Raw genomic sequence first — 6000 nt, forward strand, 5'->3', positions numbered from 1 at the left:
GCACCACACTCCCTGTGACCCTCACCTCCTCTTCCCTTGGCCACAGCTCATTTCTTTTCATGTCCACTGTCAGAACTCCAACTGGAGCTGAATGTGAGTGACTTAGCTTTATTAACATAGCAATGTGTACTTACATCCCTCAATTCTTTATTATCTACTTCCATCTTATGTTTTCCAAAGTTCCTTTGTTTAACAAAGAAATCTTTCCAGAGTTCCTTCATCTTACTCAAGTAAGATGGTCTCACTTCCACTTAATGCAGAAAGGTCTTCAAATTTGGGGATGGGGAGCATGTTATTTTCATGTTTTTAAAAGTTACCATCACTATTGTTACTATGATTATGATTAAGCATTAATTCCCACTGTGATTCCTACTTATAAAATTCTCTCCTGATATAAAAAGCTTCTGTTTTTGTATTTCCTGAAATAAAGGGTTTTATGGTTGAATCTTAAATTTGTCAGCCTAAGAACAATTTCCACTCACCGCATATTACCATCCATACCTGTTCATTTTCTCTCTAAGGTGTGTGTTCTCACACAAGGACACATTGTGTGTGTAAAAGGCACCAAGAACATGCCTGTGGTCAAGGAGAACAACACCCTGCTTGTTCAGGTATTTATTCCTGTTCTTTTAACTTTTCCTTGCTTTTCAGAAAAAAATAATGCTCTGAGAAAACCACAAGTAGCTGTAGAGAAAAATACTAATGATTTATTGAGGGGAAATTCTTACAATATCCATTATCAAGTGCTTATTTGCTCTTAGTACTTACAGTTTAAGTCATTTAAAATTATTCATGATCATGTATTTTGAAGTGCTCATTTAACAAACTTACTGTTGAAATTATGGAATGGAAAGACTGCAGAAGAGGCACTGAAGACGGACACACTGAGCTGGAAACCTCTGTGCAGCTTTCTTCTGCTAATGTCAAAAGGGCTAATCTGAAAGCCCTTTTGCAAAGGGGCTACAAAGCATGGCATCATGCTGAGAGTTAAATTTCTTAGTTCACTGAAAGCAAAACGAATGATTGCCATGCATTGCTATGTGTGATCATTCAGTGTGTGTAGGAGGATTTGTGTCTTGTAACAACAACAAACTAACTAACTCTGGAAGCTGAAGATGAGGGGCCCATAAGCACAAGTAGCTGGCTAGGGAAGCAGCTGTGGTGATGTTAGGCATTGTCCTAACCAGACATTTATCATTGAGTGAGTATCAACCTGACTTCTTGATGCTTCAAAAGTATAAACAAGATGATTTATAGGGACTTGAAATCTCATTTGTAAGAACAAAATTAGTATAATGAGCCCAACATGCAACTGGTTAGAGGCTAAGAAGTTTTCCTGAATAAGGGGCAGTTTCCTTCTACTTATTATTTCACTTTGCCAAGCATCGTCCTCCATTTTTGTGCCTTGATTTGCTACTATGGAAAAATTCCCCCCAAAATAACTTTATTATGATGCTCTCATTCTTACTCAGTAATTTGTTCTCTTACCTATCACCCCTATAGAAAACCTATTCTGAACATGTGGAGACTTTGTACTTGTTGGGGGTCCAAAAGTGGGAAGACACAACTAGAAATTTAATAACATAGTATTATTGCTAGCCCTTTTTACTATCAGGCCTAAATATGTTCTAATTTAAATAATGCCTTATACACAGCACTCAATACTGGTTTTCCAGATTAGAACATAAGATATAAACAAACATTTCAATCATTTAGAGTTGTGAAGTATACCCTTCAAATGTAACCACTAACCCTGAAGACAGATATTATCTATCGCTATATAACAAATTACCCCAAAATTTACTGGTTTAAAATAACAATAAACATTAATATGTCTTACAGTTTTGTGGGAGCAGCTTAATCAAGTGGTTCTGCCTCCAGCTCTCTCACAAGGTTGTAGTCAAAATGCAGATCAGGGCTTCAGGAATCTGATGGTTTCAAAGGCCGGAAGACCTACGTGCATACTGGCCAATTCACAATGCTGGCAAGTTGGTACTGGTTGTTGGTTTGAGTCCTCATTTCCACACCATGTGTGTTCTCCTCAAGGCTGCTTGAATGTCTCCATAACATAATGGCTGGCTCCCTACAGAGCAAACAGATTCTAAGAGAGAGAAGTTAGTGGAACCTACATCTTTTTATGACCTAGAATTGGACATCAACACAGCATCACTTCTGTTCATTAGAAGTGAGTCACCATGTCCTATCCACATTGCAGGGGCAAGGAATTAAGCTCCACATGTTGAAGAGAAGAGTGTCAAACAATTTGCAGGCCTGTTTTAAAAATATCATTGGTTATATGGGGTGCCTGGGTAGTTCAGTCAGTTAAGCATCCAACTCTTGATTTTGGCCAGGTTATGATCTCGCGGTTCACGAGCTCGAGCCCCAAATTGGGCTTCTTGCTGACAGCACGGAGCCTGCTAAGAATTCTCTCCCTCTCTGTCTGCCCCTCCCTTGCTTGCATGTGCTTGCCCTCTCTCTCTCTCTCTCTCTCAAAATAAATCAACATTTTTAAAAAGTATCAGTGAGGGGTGTCTGGGTGGCTCAGTTGGTTAAGCAAGCATCTGACTTCGGCTCAGGTCATGATCTCACGGTCCGTGAGTTCGAGCCCTGCGTCAGGCTCTGTGCTGACAGCTCAGAGCCTGGAGCCTATTTCAGATTCTGTGTCTCCCTCTCTCTCTGACCTTCCCCTGTTCATGCTCTGTCTCTCTCTGTCTCAAAAATAAATAAACGTTAAAAAAAATTTAAAAAAAGTATCAGTGTTATAGATAAATGTAAATTATCTTTAAATCCTTATAGCTTATTTTGAGGTATAATTTATATAAAGTAAAATTCATAAATCTTAAGTGGACAGCTGAGTGACTTTTTATATGAGTATATACCCATGTAATCACCATCTAGATAAAAATATATAACATTTTCAGTTCCTTAGAAAGTTCCATCATATGAATTCCTTTGAATTTTTTATGTACGCAATCACCATCTACAAATAAAGATACCTTTAATTCTTCCTTTTTGACGTTTATAATTTTCATTTCTTTTTCTTGACTTTCTGTACTGTTAGGACCTCCACTACAAGATTGAGTAGAATGTGATATGAGTGAACTTCCTGGTCTTTTTCTTGACTTAGGGGGCATATATTTGGTATTTCACCATGTTTATCTGTAGGTTGTTTTATAGGTAACTTTTATCAGATTGAGGAATCTCTGTTCTACTCCTAATCTGATTAAGCTTTGGCAGCAGAAGCATAAATGGAATCACAATTTATGATTTTACTATTGTTCATAGCTTTACACATTAGTCAGGGTATTGCCTTTAGCTACTAATATTCTTTATCTAATTTAGAAAAAAATCATGCCAGGTCTGTACATAAAAAAATATTGCGCAGGTAGTCCTCAAGTTCCAAATACACTGATCTTCAAATGTACATTTGTCAGTTCTTTGGAAATTGCAAGACTTTGTCATATGGAAGCTTAATTATGCTTGGTGCTTAACCATGGAGGTCAACTACAAAAAGAGTATTGAATCCACTTTAAGTGCAAAGTATGGTCTGTGCTACTGATGGGGGTGGCCATGGCATTTTGAAGAGAAATGGGAGGAAGAACAGATGAAACCCAGCAGCAGCAGCAGCAGCAGCATGTGAGGAGGGTAGTGCTCACCTCCACAGACTCCCAGAGCTGCCCCAAAGCTAGATGTGGCTGACATTTGTGAATCAGCATCATATGATGCTCTCTGAACCCTGCCACGTGGTAAAGAATTCTTAAGAGTCGCAACCTGCAATTTACACAGCTTTAAAAGCAATAAATTTTAAAATGAGACCATTTGAATAGCACTGACAAAATGTTCTTAAATTTATTGTCACATTTACTCTTCACAGCAGCCCTGTGAGGTTACCATCTACATTTTTCAGAAGAGGACACTGAAACTTGGAAACATTCAGTGACTTGCTCAATATCTCCTGGCTTACGAGGACTACACCCAGAACCTGACCCAACACTCCAGGTATGTAATCTTTTTGCTGCATTATGTTGGTAACTGTTTGCCTGACAATTTTTAATGTTTTTTAATTGCTTCAGCAGGGGTGTTCATGCTTAATGTAATTTTAATGTTGCTTTCCTTAGTGTAAATTGAAGGAAGTGTTTTTAGATTCCCAGCTCTTGGTCTCAGTACATTTAGCCATTTGGATGAACAAATAGAGAAAGCCTTTCTTCCTCCTCCAGCACATGAACCTTTTTCACATTTTAAGAATTCTGCTCCAGGCATCAAGGAATGAGAGTGTAACAAAGCTGATAAGAGAATAATTCTATAATTTGGCAACTAATCTAAATATGACACACCTAATAATGAATGAAATGACTAATAATGAATGAAAATCATTCAGCAGCATCATTTCATTCATGTCAGCACATCTGTTTCCCAGCACCATGTTGAAGGCCCTGTCTTGGGCACTATTAGAGATATGACTAATTCTTCAGATAACAAATTTCAATTTATGAATACTTCCTAATGTAGATGTCAGCATCATCCTTGTGTTTCAGGTAAGATAAAAAACCACAGAACACACACAAGAACACTGTAAGATATACACATTTTAGTGTATTTTTTTAATTTCTTTTTAAAAATTTTTTAATGTTTACTTATTTTTGAGAAAGAGAGAAAGAGAGACAGAGAGACCATGAGTGGGGAGGGGCAGAGAGAGAGGGACACACAGAATTTGAAGCTGGCTCCAGGCTCCCAGTACAGAGCTGACACAAGGCTCAAACTCATGACTGTGAGATCATGACCTGAGTCAAAGTCTGACGCTTAACTGATGAGCCACTCACGTGCCCCAGGACATACACATTTTAGATTCAGATTGATTTTCAGAGTAAGTTGTGGTCTGCAGTGCTGCTGGAGAGGCTGCTTTGATACCAGACCAGGAGGCAGTGGTGAGCCAGATAGGGATGTCTCAGGCGTCTATGTAGAGTGAAAGCCTTGTTTAACACAGGACACTTACATGAGCCAGAGGAGAACGGCATTAGGGCACAGAGAGACCCAGTGAGCTAATCACTAGGTGACCCTGAGGTTTCTGAGGTGACTGCAGATCCATCTAAAGGGCTGGTCAGAGGGCAGCTGGCTGGGCTGGGTGTGTGCAAAGGTAGCTCTGATGGACAGACCCAGCAAGGACAACAAAGGGGCTCTCAGTGTTTACATAATAAATGATGGCCTCTAAGGAAGGCAGACTCATACTTTCTCAAGGTTTTCTATTTGTATCAGATCAATCAGTGTCAAATATGAAAGAGCATCTTTCCAAAGGCCACGAATATTAGTCTCGTTTGCTTTGTAAACAAGGACTGAAGGCTTCAAAGTCATTATGTCATCACTTCTCGGATTCTGAATGTTCGAGTAGAGCTAATTGCTCTGTCTTTGCTAATATTCTTCTTAAATCATTGATTGGATCAGCCCATGAAACATGAGAGTTCAGAACAAAGATAGAGTTTTCCAAAAGTGGATCTGCAGCAGGATTTGAGTTTGACTTTCACCTCCTTAATTTTCTGTCATTCCCTTGGGGAAGAACCCCATGATCTAAATGATCTAAACAGTTGGTAGAAGGCTCTTTCAGGGCTCTAGATAGTCTGAAATCTTTGTTTTTCTTTCAACTCTTCTAGACATTTATATCGAAGTGCCCCTGCCATGTCTTGTATGACTGTCTACCTAGGTTTCAGACAGTTCCCCTGTCCAGCATGCAGTCAGGCATAAATCACTTCCCACAAGTAGAAGGGTGACAAGTACCCCTACCCACGTCCCCCCACCTCAGGAGCATCAGAAGACGAAGACTTCTGCAGAGGACTTGGTCCTCACTGGAGGTCCTCACACTAAAGTCTGTTCATTCATCATTTCCTGACAGGTGATTATTTCTTGAGCTAGTTACTTTCTTCTTTAAACAAGATCTCAATACAGTATCAGGGGAAATGAGTCTTAGACTCTTCCACCAGGCATTTTTTCAAGGGCTTTCCAATGACA

General features: G+C 39.3%; 1 long non-coding RNA gene across 1 annotated transcript in view; it reads right to left on the reverse strand.

The window, feature by feature from the left end:
* LOC121014159 (uncharacterized) overlaps positions 1-2109 on the reverse strand; it is a 34195-nt gene extending 32086 nt beyond the window's left edge. The window contains exon 1 of the long non-coding RNA XR_005783062.1: positions 1841-2109. This is a non-coding gene — a long non-coding RNA (uncharacterized LOC121014159). The remainder of the gene's footprint in view (positions 1-1840) is intronic.
* Between the last annotated feature and the right edge of the window lie 3891 nt (positions 2110-6000).

The sequence above is a fragment of the Herpailurus yagouaroundi genome, unplaced genomic scaffold, assembly GCF_014898765.1.
Source record: "Herpailurus yagouaroundi ecotype Mexico unplaced genomic scaffold, PumYag 201, whole genome shotgun sequence".
NCBI lineage: Eukaryota > Metazoa > Chordata > Mammalia > Carnivora > Felidae > Herpailurus > Herpailurus yagouaroundi.